Consider the following 15,195-nt stretch of genomic DNA (forward strand, 5'->3'; position numbering starts at 1 on the left):
GGTTCATTGCCTGCTCTGTTACAGACTTCCTGTGAGACGTTAGGCAAGTCACTTAGTTCAGCCCTACAAGCGGTCACTCAGTGCTGTTGATAGCCCCATCCTGCAAACTGTCTCCCTGCCTCAGTTGCCCATCTGTAAAATGGGAATAATAGTACAGGGGTGCTGTGAAGATAAATGTATGAAAAGTGGTTCCCAAACTTTTTATGTGATGCCCCCCCCCCTTACCCAAATGTAATCTGTCCATGCACCTCTGGGAACCTGGGCTGGGGCTGCGGCTAGGGCAGGCTCTGGGACTGGAGCAGTGGTCAGGAGTGGGGCCAGAGCCAGAAGTCAGGCCACAGGAAGGGGTGGGGGTGGGGCTGGGGCTGGAGTGGAGCTGGGTGGCACGCGTTCGCTTCCCACCCCCTGTGAGGGCTGGCCTGGGCCCTGCCGCATGCTCCATAGTTTGGGGACTGATGTCTTACTGGGATGTGGCCCCTTTAAGGTGGGAGCATTGGGAATTTTAATTGTCAGGTGCAGCACTTAAGGGGTCAGGTGACTGAGGCTCCCGTGGAACTATGTAAGACAAGCAAAGAGCACTGTGGCACCTTTGCTGCTTTTACAGATCCAGACTAACACGGCTACCCCTCTGATACTATGTAAGACAGAGCTTTTACTCTAGTCTGGGAAAAAGCTAGGGGTTGGGAGGAGTGTGTGTGGGCTGTGTAGAAAAGGGCAGGAGAGTAACTGGAGGAAAACAGTAGTTCAGAGTCCTGTATGAACTTGGGGAGAGGTGGGACAGCAACAAGGCCCATAGAGAGGTGCTGAAGTCTAGAGACAAAGATGACTGTGGAGCCTGAACTAGGAAGACCTGGGGAGCCTGGATACACAGGTGAAGGAGGGTCACTTCTTGTAAACCTATATGACTAAGCCAGGCCCTGGAAAGGGAGATTTTCATTTTAAAAACCCCTTTGTGTGGGGTTCCCTTGGCTGCAGCAGGGAAAGAAATGGAGGGGATATCTACACCATAGCTGGAGGTTGGATAGCTTTCTCCCTGCTAGCTTTACTCTAGCTAGCGTGGCTAGAAATTACCCTGAAGATATGTTTCAGAGTAGCAGCCGTGTTAGTCTGTATCCGCAAAAAGAACAGGAGTACTAAATTTGTGAGTCTCTAAGGTGCCACAAGTACTCCTGTTCTTTTTCCTGAAGATATGGTGTCAGGGACCCACTAGCAATGTGAAGTCACACCAGGGTTCTGGGTGGGCTTACACAGCCTGCCTTGGGGTCTGTGCCTCTGTGTTTTTGCTGCTGTTTTCAGCTGCGTTAGCTAGATTAAAATGAGTACAGGTTTGCCTACTCATGCTCTAATCACTTGTCCAATTGCCCTGTGGAAAGGGCTGTGCATCTGGGCAGAAAAGGTACAGTGACCCTGTGACAGAGGAACCAGGGAGACAGCTGAAAGGAGAAACCTGATCTAACCAGTCTTTATTTTCCTTGCTGCATGGAGCCTTGAGTCTCTCCTGCTTCCCTGTAGGATGGACTGTGGGACACCACTTGATCTGAGAGCACTAATTAATTACCCAAGCCAGCTGTAATTGGGATCCAGGAGTGAGCAACTCCATTGATGTGCCACTCTTCCTGCTGCAGCCCCAATTCCTGGAGGACAGTGTGTTTGTGTGTCTGGGGAAAGCAGCTGAGCTCACCTGCACAGCTTTCTCTTGCCACTGCCAACTCTTCTGCACCCTGCTGAGCCCAGGGCATGAGCTCTCCCTAGTCCTAATTACACCATCATCCCAGAGTAAACAAAATAATTAGTGTTTATACCAAACACTAATATAAGCCTTGAATACAAACTGAGCTGGAGCTTAATTTTTTTAATTGCACTTTGCAGTAATCACAGCTCCCTTTAATTGACATCTTTACACTTTGTTAGCAAGAGTCATGAGAACCCCACTCCCCAGGTGTAGTATGGGAGGTTGCAATTCACACCCATTTTTTGGAAGCTTGAGTGCTGCATGGGTCTTGTGCTGACCCTGTGCATTGGGGTACATGTCACTGTCACCACTTAAGTCTGATCTGCATATGGATTTTGTACCAGTATGCCTGTCAGTTAAGGGTGTGATTATTTTTACCCATAGTCTATCAGTACCAGTACAACCCCTAGCGTGGACACAGCTATACTGATATAGAAGTGCCTTGTAATAGTATAGCTTAGTCCCGGTATTTGGTTAAGTTAGACTGGTATAAGCACTTTTATACTAGCATAACTACATCCATGCTAGGGCAGTCGGTCATTTCTCCTACCTTGAGTCTATGGCCAATAACTCAGGCAGCATCAAGAGAGAACTTTAAGCCCATGCTGCGAAAGTATCATCGGTAATGGGGTATCTTATCAGGGGCATCTTTTGCAAACTGAGCATCCTGATAAGTCAAGAGACAAAGCGGGAGTTCTGGGGGGGGGGCTGTCGGGGGGGGGGAGTGGTTGGATGGGGTGTGGGAGTCCCAGGTGTCTGTCTGGGGGTGGGGGTGTGGATAAGGGTTGGGGCAGTCAGGGGACAGGTAGGGGGTAGGGTCCTAGGGGGCCAGTTAGGATGGGGGGGAAGGTCTCAGGAGGGGGCAGTCAGGGGACAAGGAGTGGGGGGGACGGTTTGGGGTTCTGAGGGGAGCGGGAAGTGGGAGGGAGTGGAAGGGGCAGGGGTGGGTCTAGGGCAGGACGGGGGTGGGGCTCCTCCCATCCTCTTTTTTGATTGTTGAAATATGGTAACCCTATCATCTTTGAATGATCGAAAATATGAAATAGTATGAATTCATGTCACATGATGGGATCTATTGTCTAACTGAAGAGGTCCTTTTCTCTCGAGCAGTCCCCATTGCTCACTAAGGGGGTGTAGTCATCTGCTCTGAACAGCCTATCAACTTCCCTGCACGAATCATCTTTGACTGAGATCCAGTAAAAGCAAGATGGAAAAGACCCCCTGGAAGGCCTAAAACACTATAGCTGGGCAGTATCAACAGACCCCTGTCCCTCACAGGTATCCTACCCCATAACCAGGGCTTTGGAGCGGAGCCCGGAGCTGGAGCGCGGAGCAGCTCTGGAGCAATGGAGCTGCAGGTTTTTGCCTGGAGCTGGAGTGGAGCCAGAGCACAGCTCCAAAGCCCTGCCCATAACACCCCAAACTTGGCTCAGGACAGAATATCCTGGAGGCACATAACATGGTCAGGGGCCTCTGTGCTGTCCATGCAATGGCATGAGAGCTAACTAAATGCTAGAGGAGGTTGAGTGTGGACAAAATCTTAGTGCTTGTCATCCATCGATCTCAGTGCTGTACAAACAAGGATCTGTATCTTTATTGTCCTTTTAAACGTGGGGAAATTAAGATATAGGCAGAGACATGACTTGGCAAAGCTCACAGAGTAGGTCCGTATTGGAATTGGGAATAGAACCTAGCAATCCTGACGACCAGGCATTCATTTTTAACAATAAGAGTAATTAACCATTGGAACAACTTACCAAAGGGCATGGTGGATTCTCCATCAGTGACAATATTAAAATCCAGATTGGATTTTTTTTCTAAAAGAAAAGCTCTAGGAATTATTTGGGGGCAGTTCTCCGTCCTGTGCAATAAAGGAAGTCAGACTAGATGATCACAATGGTCCCTTCGGGCCTTGGAATCTATGAATCAATCTCTTAGCCACTGGGCCGTGCAGCCTGCATTACTAGATGACTTCAAGCAGATATGAAACTGTAATCAAGAGAGGCAGTAAAGTCAGAGTGGAACAATGTTTTTCTTGGCTGTACATTGTTACTCTCACCTGTTTCAAGTGATGAAACATCCAACAGTAAAAGGAAATCAGATCAGCAAAAATGCTCCAGGGTGCCTGACTTGCTTCCCCTTAACACAGAGGTGAGCAAACTACGGCCCGGGGGCCGCATCCGGCCCTTCAGACATTTTAATCCGGTCCTCGAACTCCAGCCGGGGAGCAGGATCAAGGGCTTGCCCCGCTCTGTGCATGCCAGGGTTCCCGGAAGCAGCGGCACAACCCCCCTCCGCCTCCTATGCGTAGAGGCAACCATAGGGTTTGTTGGCCGGCATAGGAACCGGAGGGAGGACATGCCGCTGTTTCCGGGAGCTGCTTGAGGTAAGCGCCACCCGGAGCCTACCCCCTCCTGCACCTCTGCCCCAGTCCTGATCCCCCACCACCCTCTTAACCCCTCGGTCCCAGCCCTGAGCACCCTCCTGCACCCCTTAACCCCTCGGTCCACCCCAGAACCTGCACCCCCAGCCAAAGCCCTCACCCCCTCCTGCACCCCAACCCCCAGTTTCGTGAGCATTCGTGGCCTGCCATACAATTTCTCTGCTAAAGGTGACTTTTGGAGTGGGAGCAGGGATTTGAGGGAAAGTCTTGGAGTATGTCCTGAAAATGGCCAGATTCTGGATTAGTCTAATCTCCCCTGAGTTTGTTCCATCCCCTTGTCTCTGCATTTACCCATTTTCCTCTAGAGTGTTGTCCCACAGGAACGCATGTGTCATGGATGAACCTAGATGGAGAAGCGGCGCCTGGTTCTCTATGGCTCCTGCATGTCATGTTGTCGCTTGCATCCGTGCAAAAGCAAGTGTAGAACATAGCCAGTGTGACTTGATAGCATTGTCACCCTGTCGATGGCTGCGCCTTGTAGAGGGGAAAGGAGAACAGGGCTCTGGGTTTTAGTCCACTTTATACCCTGGCAGCATTCACACAGTGTGAAAAGCAGCCCCACCGATGCTATTTCATTTTGTAGGTGGGTTTCTGATCTTCAATTCTTAGACACAAGGGGCTCTTTAGGCTCCCTAATTTATTGTGCCGTTTAAAGAAGACAGATTGCTCCTGGCCTGTATTCAGAAATGAACAGAAATAAATAATGTATTGAATGACATTCACAGAGGGCCAGTACAAGGCATATGGATGGCCTGCATCAGTAGAGTTACACCAGGAATTAATTTGACCTCTTAAACTGAGACTTTCTACCTATTATGTAGGGATCCTCTCACTGTTAAGGCTTCAAACTTAATGCCAAGTGGGAAAGGTAGAAAGGGAAATTTTGGGTGAAATTCACCCTTTTGCATAGCGCCAATATAAGGGATATGTACCACTTGGAACCACTCAAGCCCCATTTGGGATTTTCTCTCTCTTTGGCCCCATTACCACAGTGCCTGAGCGCCTCACAATCTTTAACACATTTACCCTCACAAGGCCCTGCAAGGCAGGGCAGTGCTATTTTGCCAGAGGTCACCCAGGAAGTCTTGCAGAACAAGGAATTGAACCCCCGTTTAAGTCTTGTGCTGCCCATCTGCACAGGGGTGAATTTCACCCTCATTCCATGTTGCCAACACTTTCAGTTTTATCACAAATCTCCTAATACTATGTGTGTTTCCTAAAGCCCTTTTGCCAGGAATCATGGGATTAGATGAGAATCTGAGCTTTCCTTTAAAAAAAGGAAGTTTATAGCCCATGTGGTTTAAAAGAAAAGCTTGAAAATGCAGTTCCCAAAAGGCTGAAACAAAAAGGGAATTTAAAAAAAAAATCCCTGATTTAAAAAAAAAAAAAAATCTTATGGGGGTGGCGGGGTGACTTAGGAGTCTTGAACTCTTGGGGTTGGTGATGCTGCTAATGAAGCATCTGTGGTAAAGTATTTGAATGAAGGTTTGATTTAAAAAAAAAAAAGTAAATCTGTTTTTGTTTTGTTGGCTCACCTGGGCAACAGGAGACCTTGAATTTTCTCTGAGTAGAGACTTGCACCCAGACAAGGAATTGATAATTTCAAAGCCTGGTAAAAATGTAAAATAGATCAGTCTGCATGTGAAATTAGCAAAACATTTAGAGAATAATTTGTACCGAATATGACAGGAGGCCTATTCAAATGAATTAGGCTCCAGATGCAATCTCATTCTCACATTTTAAATGACTATTCTCATTTATCTTCATGAAGTATAAAGCTGGCTGTTGATGTCTGAATTGTAAAAGATACTGGCCCTTGCTGGTAAGCTTTGCTTTTGGGGCCGGCTGACCTGTGTGTTTAGCTCCTGTGTACCTGCTCTCAGACTGGTTGGTCTCACAGGCTGGACTGTTCCTTTAAGGACAAGCCTAGGCTAATAAAGGCCTGCTCCAAATCTCAGCTGCTCTTCAGTGACTCCTGATTGAGAGGGATGCAGGATGTGCTTGAGGTAGGGCACAGAAGGACCTGGGGAGAGTGAATCAAGAGGAGAAAAAGACTTGGGGCATTACAGTACTGGTCTGGTGCAGGCTGTTAAGGTACCTGCCTTGGTTTAGGGGTCCCGGTTTCAAAATGGAAGACAAGGATAGCAGGTGTGGCAGGAAAGGCTGGTTAGTTTGGACTCTTAACAGCTGCTTGAAGATTTTCAGACTAAACTTTATTTTTCTGTGGAAAATGGCCTTTTTAATAGAAATGGAAACTGAATGGCTGAAACTTTCTTGTTTTTTCCATGAGAAATGTGTGGTGTTTTATCAATCCGAAACGTCAACTGAAAACCCCAAAGCTCCTGGGGGACGGGGAGATATGGGAAGAGGAGGTTGGTTTGTTTTTCACTGAAGTTTTCTGTTTTGTTTTTTTTTCCCCTACCAAACTCCAATATTTATTAAAAACTTTTTACGGACTGTTTTCCAACTAGCTCTGTTCTTTATTGCTTTGGCTACAGGGAATGTGAAGACCATTTGTCAGGGGAGACTGAGGTAGTAGCCATGTCCTGATGGTGCAGCTGATGGAAAGGTAAGATGTACCTTCTTGTTTTGGCTTGGTTTCATGAGCCTGCCTTTAATGAACAGGCAAAAGAGGGCCACTTTTACACAGCCGGGGTTACATTATGCACTCCTGTGTAGAAAACTAGCATCTTTAACCACAAAGGAGCATCAGGATTTTGAGATGATAGGGTGCCAAAGGCAGTGTTTGGGGCACTTTGGATTGCATGGCATGTTCATAGAAATATCAGCCTCAAGAACTAGAGCTCATCTGAGAATAGCAAAAGAACTTCACTTATTTTCACCTGAATGTGATAACTTTTTTGGTGGGGAGACCAGCTCTATCCAGAGCCAGGGAAACTGGAATTCTGTTCTCTGCTGAAATGAGAGGAATAGTTATAAAAGACATAACTGACTGAAGAAAAGACTCCAAGGATTTCTGCAGACTTACTGAAAATGTTACTAGTCTTCTGTCCTTTCAGAAGTTCAACTTTTTCAGGTGGTCTGCTGTTCAAGTGCATTAGCTTTTAGCAAAACTGTCTAAGGGTGAGGACTGGGCTTCTACTGATTTGTTGGCAGGCTGTTTTCATGTGATGCACACACAAATATGTAATAACGGGCAGGATTCTCCATTCCTGATTTACAACACTGAGGAATTGGTCCTAGTGACTGTAATGGAGTTACTCCTGATTCACAATGAGTTGAATTAGGAATCAAACACATCGTTTGTTTTCATTGAAATGAAGGTATTTGGTCCTGCTGTGAAGGCAGGGGACTGGACTCGATGACCTTTCAATGTCCCTTCCAGTTCTATGAGATAGGTAGATCTCCATATAATAACCATATTCTAAGCCTGTTGCTTGACACTTTTGTTTTTAAAAAAATTGCATTAACTTGATCTGAATTTAAGGGTTTAAGCTTTTAATCAGATAAATTCTGATACTTTTAATTTATTATTTTTTGTCTTCATCCTAATCCCTGCCACATCACTTGAGCACTTCATTGGGTGTAATCTTGTTATGGTTTAACAAAGTGGATTCCTATACTTTTAATTTAAAATATTAATTGTGGGGATGTAATCCTTCCTTCCCGAGAGGAATTGGGCAGGTGTGAGAGGATCTTGGTACCTTTATCTAGGAGACATTGCTGTGTATGGTGATTTGGGTTGTGATAATTATGGGTGAAATTCTCCCCAGACAGTGGGACTAAAATGGTTCCTAGGCCTTCTGCTAAACGTTTAGTCCAGCGTGTGACTATCACCAAGTCAGAGGGAACTGTTGTTCCTACAGCTCAGGTAGTTTTTTGTTTTTCCTCCCCCAAAGGAAGGGCCTCTCCCAGAAGCAAAAACCCCTTGCTTTACACCACAGTCCCCTTTCTCATCTGAGCCCATCCTGCCATTGCCATCTGCTCTGGATCTCTCCCCATTGTCTGTGGTGTTTATTTGTACTAACTGTTGGCATGTCTACACTGGAGGTTAGTGAGCAGCAAGCCAGGGTGTTGAATCTACAGTGCACTAGCGTGCTGAGCGGTCTTTTTCCATGGGGACGCTGCTACAGCACACTAAAAGTTCTGTATTGTGCTGTGGCAGTGTCCATGCGGTTAGTTAGTGTGCGGTAGGTTCACACCCAGACTTGCCGTGCACTACCTCGCTGTGTAGACAAGCGCTGAGATCAGGGCCCTGTTGTGCCTGGGGCTGCACAGATGCAGTTTCTGCCCCCAAGAGCTGATAGTGTTAACTAGACGAAGGGTGCGAGGGAAAGGGACTTGCTCAGGGTCATGCAGCAGTTCCGGAGCAGAGCTGGGAGTAAAGCCCAGCCCTTAAGTCCCAGTCCTGCATCCTCTCTCTGCAATAGCGGTTCTGTTCGTGGGACTATCTAGCACAGGGGTTCTCTAACTTTCATACTAGTGACCCCTTGCACGCAGCTAGCCTCTGAGTGCCACCCCCCCTTATGAATTAAAAACTCTCTTCTTTTATATTTAACACTATTATAAATGCTGGAGTGAAGCAGGGTTTGGGGTGGAGGCTGACAGCTTGCGACCTCCCCATGCAATAACCTCGCGACCCCCTGAGGGGTCACAACCCCCTGATCTAGCAGATGAGAGAGGCCAGCCTCGCATTTGCTGATGTGCAGTTCTAACTAGCCCACGCAGGCCCATCTCTTCATGGCCACTGTGAGTGGCTCTGTGGCAGCTGAGATCTCTGAGGGTCCCGGTGGTTGAGATACTTCAGTGGATAGCACAGCAGGAACCCCTCCAGAGTCCTTTAATGAAAGCTTAACCACTTTGAGCACCAGCGAGTACGTTTATTAAAAGGGGCTTGATTTGTGCCTCCCACTAATATCCTGTAAAACAAACAATAAAAAGCACTTCTGATTCCAGCTGTTTGGCAAGGAATACATACGTTGTGTTCGGAGGGGCATTTCTGGGCTGATTTTTATCCACCCCAAACTGCAGAAAACGTAGCAATTAGAGCTCTAGCTCAGGCTAATCATCACGTTGCTCGGGTGGTGTTTTTGTCTTTTTTAAAACCAGGTGAGTGGTGAGTCAGGGAGACTGAATTGTTGCCTGTCTCTCCCCCACTTTATTCCTGTCCAATTTTAAATTCTTGGAAGACATCATACTACATCACACAGAATCCCACTCCTGGTGCCATCCATTTTCTGTGGCTTTTGGCCTGCTGGAGGCTGAGTGGTGCTTATTGCTGTTGTTCCCTGTTACACACTTATGCTGTGTTTTTGGTAGCTTGATACCTGGTCTCTCCTTAGTCCTTGGAACTGGCATACAAATATGTTAATAGGAAGAGATCTGATCCTCGTGTAGTGGTGTGGCTCTTTGCAATTACTTGTGCTGATGGTTGGGGACCGTACAGTATGCAATCCAGAGACCATATGAGTGTGCTTGGATGCTGAAGGGAAGGCGACTGTGGGAGGAGTTGGTTTTATTACCTGTATTCTAGTAGCACTGAAGACCATTGTGCCGGATGCTGCATAGATGCACCATGGGAGACAGCCCACTGCCCTGAAGAGCTTACAGTCTGAATAGACATGGCAGGTGAAGGTGGGAGGGCAAACTGGGGAAGTGGCTGAGCTGGGGATAGAATGCAGGTCTCCTGATCATCAGTATATTGCACTATCTATTAACTAGTCCACATTAGCACTGAGTTGCAGGTGCTGAAGTTTCTTGCTGCTGAAGGCACTGATTCTGTGAATGCTGACACCTGTGGTGGGCAGGCTGTTTGGAACTGGGAGTTCTGCTGATGATGTTTTGCTAAGAAGCTTAACACAGGACATGCCTGCCACTCTCCCTCACACTCCTCCCCCCCATGGAAATGTGGAGTTTAGCTTAATTCTAAATCACATAAATTAATTAACTACTCCCTTCTCCAAATGCTGTTTGATCAACCTGTGCCTATTTACCCCATCAGCTGCGGAACTGCGTCATTTTACTCCGGATGACTCGGCTGGTAATGAGGTATTATGCATATCATTGCCATTAATGTCATTTTCAAAGCAAGTGTCATTATGGCTTCTGTATGATTAAAGTCTGATCTGATTTCACATATCCTTCATTTGGCTGTCATTTTGCCGGGGATCTCTGAAGTGAGCGAGTCAGTCTGCAAAAGCTTTGCTAACAAATAAAGAGATCCTGTGAAATTGTCTGCCACTTTCTCCTGATTTAATTCCTTTTATGTCAGGTGTGGGCAGCACATAATTATATTTCTGTTCTGCTCACAGTCTCTCTCTCTGTCGTTATGGGAATCAGTAAAAGCAGGTTTCTTAACATTGCATAATATTTTCTTTTCAAAAAGTAACAAAACAAACAGTGGCCCTGTGTGGGCACCTGTGCATCTCAGAGCCAAACTGGTCCAGGGCTGCAACAACAGGGGTGTTGGCAGCGCTGCTGCGGGACGGCTGGTTGGGATGGAGGGGCATCGGCGGCAGCACAGGGGAGTGGAGCAGCAGGGCAAGCTGCGGTGCACGGGCAGGGCTGCACGTGTATCCAGACTAGAATATCTGGTCGTGTGCTGGCCCATTGGCAAAGCTGGATGGGGAAACTTGCTCAGCACTTGCTTATGGCTCAACAGGCCTAGCCCAGCTCAGTCCTGTCGTCTTCTGGGCACCTCAAATACAGCATTCATCCATTTTAGAAAACTTTTGCCCCACTCCTGTAAATGGACCAGTGAACCCCCGAGGCACCAGACGGACCCAAATGAGAATTTGCTTTCAGGTCTGTGAAGATCGAATGGCCGCCATTCGCTTTCCTGTGTCAGTTCTGGAGCATCAGCAGATTGTAGAGCAACTGGCCACTCCCGAGTGGCTCAATCTGCTAGTGGCTCTGAGACGCAGTAAAGGAGCTAAGCTGCCTTGTGCGTTGCAGAAGCCAGGGGCTAACTACTGTATACTTTGACCACGCAGGAGTGGCCTCCTTCAGGGTGTTGCTTTGGGGCCTATACCCAGCAGGTGGGTTACGAATAGTGGCACTGTGGGATGTAGAGTTCCTGGGTGTAGATGTCCTAAACCCAGAAACTCTCTCAGTGGAAGGGGACAAGAGGGGATGGGCCTGTCCCTGTCCAGTTGAGACCTGTATAAATTTAGGGCATTGTACGTATTTTATTGCAATAAAATTATATTCGGGTAACTAAATGTCTATTAGCAGATGAGTCATGCCGCTTGACAGTGGACATTCACTGATAATGACAGCAACGAGCAGCATTATGCTGAAGAGATTTTTGTCGATGCAGTTGCCATGGCTGGGAGGTGGCGTAGCCATTATAATGAACAAACTAAAAGACCAGGTAATGGGCACTTCACTGCTAACAACTTAGTAGGACTTACTTATCGCTGGAGGCAAAAGATTTTACCAGCAGAAAGAACAATTATCAAAGTGGGAAATGTGGCTTGCTGTTTTCTTCAGGTGCTTGCTGTACATGTATATTTAGTAGCCAGGTGTCATTGTTTATAACTCCATAACTTGCCTCTTAAACTTCTCTGATTACACATATGCCTATCATCCTCCCTGCAACGTCCCTAGCATTTTGTGTGCAGCAGAAATTGGAAGCCATGAATAAAGTTAAAGAAACAGAGGACAGTCTCTTCCCTCCCCCCCCCCCCCCCCATAACTAGCTCACTGTCCAAGTGTGGTTTTTTTAATATGTTAATATGTAAGTAGCTGTAAAATTTTCCTTCCTACAGTGAACTGTGTTGTAAAATGAATTCAAGGTTTTCTTTTGTTTCATTAGCTTTTCTACAATCATTTACACAGTGCAAAGTGTGTGTAAAACACTCTGTACTAATGCAGATCATTACACAACTGGCTGGCTGGCTCAGTCCTGCCCATGCCCTATTTAAAGCACCAAGCACTTGTGGTGTGTGATGCTGGAGATGGTTCATTCATTTTAATACAAATCAAGTCCCTCTGAAGCGATCCGTTGCGTACAAATGTCTCAGAAATGCCTCTCCTACCCTGGCCCCTAACATGAGCTAAATCTCACTGCATCAATTTTTGGGGTGGAGAGATGGACTGGCTCAACCAGACGGCTTTATGTAGTTGTTTTAAACTGCTTGCATAACTGCTCTCATAACTAAGGGTTTGTCTTCACTACCCTCTGGATTGGTGGGTAGCGATCGATCCTGTGGGGATCGATTTATCGTGTCTAGTCTAGACGCAATAGATTGGCCTCCGAGCGCTCTCCCGTCTACTCCTGTACTCCAGCGTCGTGAGAGGCGCAAGCAGAGTCGACGGGGGAGCGGCAGCAGTCGACTCACTGTGGTGAAGACACCACGGAAAGTTATTCACGTAGCTGAAGTTGCGTAACTTAGATCGATTCTCCCCCCCGCCCCCCACCAAGTGTAGACCAGGGCTAATAAAACACCCTTTTAATTATAGTGGAAAATATACCAGGGAGCCACTGGCTTATTAAGCAAAAAAGTAGCTATCTAATCCTTTAAACAGGAGAGAAAAGGAACTAAAGATACAACCGTTACCTGCCAAGCAGAAATTGTGGCCTTTGCTGCATCATGATGGAGTGAGACCTGAAAGGGCTATTTTTAGTTAGACTAGGTGATCTATTTCTTTCTGGCCTCTCTAGACGCTTAGTGACTCTGCTGACCTCTTTCATTTTTGCTTTCTGGCTTCTTAGCTGATTGCTAGGATTTTCCCAAACTTTTAGACTCCGTGACTAATGAGGGAGGCTGGCTATCGCTTGCTGAAAGGAAGCCCTTTTTAGGAACGAGGTTAATGTATGTGAGTATAACTAAGGCTATGATTCTTGGCGAGGGTAATTTTATTGAAAGTCATGGAAAGGACATGAGCAGTAAACAATACATCATGGATTTATTAAAGCCGAAGCCTGAGCCCCGCCACCTAGGGCTAAAGCCGAACCCTGAGCTCACCGCCCAGGGCTGAATTATTGGAATTTTCAAGAAGTCTTGGAGGTTTCATAAAATCACGGAATCCATGACCCCTGTGATAGATGAGGATGGTCTTGTTAAGGCACCGGGCCAGGAGTGCTACTCTAATATGCATAGTAAAGACTCTGACTGGACAGTCCCAGGATCTGAAACCTTTGCTTCACCTTGTTGAAATTTAATCCTGGGTGAACATCTCTTGTACCAGGGGCCAGCACGAGGCCTAGGCATCATTTTAAGGCCTCAAAATAAGCCCCAAGTAATAGAAGTGTGGGACTGGAAGGGACCTCAAGATGTCTTCTAGTCCAGTTGCCTGCTCTCATGGCAGGGTTACAGAATGGGCATTCTATCACTATAATCTGTTCTATGGTAGTATATAAGGACCCCAGTGCTAGCACTGAAGGGCTCTTTAAGTTACCAGAGAAAGATATAACAAGAACTAATGGCTGGAAGCTGAAGCCAGACACATTCAGTTGGAAATAAGGCATAAAACAAGTGAATGTGATGAACCATTGGGACACACTAGCAAAGGAAGTGGAAGGCGCTCTATCTGTTTGTCTTTCTGAACTATATGCTTGCCCAAATACAAGTTATTGGGCTCAGTGCAGGGGTACTGGGATGAAATATAAGGCCTGAGACATACAGGAGGTTAGACTAGATGGTCTAATGCTCCCTTCTGGCCTTAAATTCTATGAAACAACAGACAGATGTACCAGCTGGCTAAGAGGAGCACAGGGAAACAAATAAAATTCTAGTGAGGCTTCAGAGAAGAGAGACTAGAAAAACCCAGGGTCTAGAAAAAAACTCGTACAAAGAGACATTGAAAAGGCAGGGATTGTTTACCAGAGAGAGAGCATGATAGACATATATAAAATACAGACAGGCCCAGAGAAGGCCGAATGAGAGCTTCTATTCTCCCGGTTTTACTACACAAGAACAAGAGAATGTTCATTGAAACAGAAAGGTGGCAAATCCACAACGGATAAAAGGCACAATTGGTTTGTGGAACTCTCTGCCACAGGATGTTACTGAGGCTGAGAATTTAGTAAGAGTCAAAAAGTGATTGGACAGCTGTGTGGATAATAGAATATCCAAAATTGCTGTTAATGACAAAAATTCTGGAAGGGAATATCAACCTCATGCTTCAGAGCTCAAGTCTCTAACTACTAGATAATGGACTAGATGGGCCTTGTTTGATCCAGTCTAGCAATTTCTATGGTCCTAACTTGAATTCTAAATTGCACATATGTAGATTCTCTCCTGCCGGGTGTCGGCAAGTCTGTCTCTGCCTTTCATAACTCCTCCTTGCGCTATCTCCAGTTCAAATGGACTTTGCTGCTGGCATGTTGGGATTTAACACCTGGTGCGTTCTCCTCCCACCCACTTCTCCTATTTCCATAAATCTCAATTAGCAAAGTGAGCGGCACGGGAGAGACTTGGAATAACAGTCTCTGACATTGCAGCTCTTGGTGAGCAAGGGAATACCATTTACTTTGAGTAATGTTCCTGCACCATCTCCCCAGCCTATCATTTCCTGCTGTAAAGCGCTAAGCCTGAGTTATTCTCTGCTCTGGTGAGTCTGGGAGTCACCAGGCTGTGGCTCAAGCAAGGGAGACTAGAATTAGTGGAGAAGAGACACTGCTTTTCTGGCTTCAGTTGGGCCAGAATTTTATGGCTTCTATTTAAAGAAAGGGAATGAAGAGGAAGTAGTAAGAAGTGGAATGGAGGAGGGGCAGTATGATCTAATATTCAGAGCAGGGGGTCTGGGAGTCAGAACTCCTGGGTTTTATCCTCTGCTGGGGAAGGGGAGTGGGGTCTAATTGTTAAAGTGGGGAGGGGGCGAGGCTGAGGTCAGGGCTTCTGGGTTCTGTCCCCCCTTCTGTTATCTTTGGCAGCAAGGCTTAATTAATGTTGGGATCCTTGGTTTAAAGGTGCTGTGATGGACACAGCGGTGCTGCTACTGCAGTGCACAGTCGTTTGGCTCCGGGGGGAGGGGGGTGGGGGATGCACCATGTAAATTGAGGCGTTAAAAATAGACCATTTATGATGAGAGAGACACCATGTACAAAAGGGCT

General features: G+C 46.6%; 1 long non-coding RNA gene across 4 annotated transcripts in view; it reads left to right on the forward strand.

Moving 5' to 3' along the window:
• Positions 1–15,195, forward strand: part of LOC101945990 (uncharacterized) — a 332,752-nt gene that overhangs the window by 157,484 nt on the left and 160,073 nt on the right. For all 4 annotated transcript variants that reach the window (XR_010593504.1, XR_010593507.1, XR_010593505.1 and 1 more), the window contains one exon: positions 6,674–6,744. This is a non-coding gene — a long non-coding RNA (uncharacterized LOC101945990). The remainder of the gene's footprint in view (positions 1–6,673; positions 6,745–15,195) is intronic.

Source organism: Chrysemys picta, chromosome 17, assembly GCF_011386835.1.
Source record: "Chrysemys picta bellii isolate R12L10 chromosome 17, ASM1138683v2, whole genome shotgun sequence".
NCBI lineage: Eukaryota > Metazoa > Chordata > Testudines > Emydidae > Chrysemys > Chrysemys picta.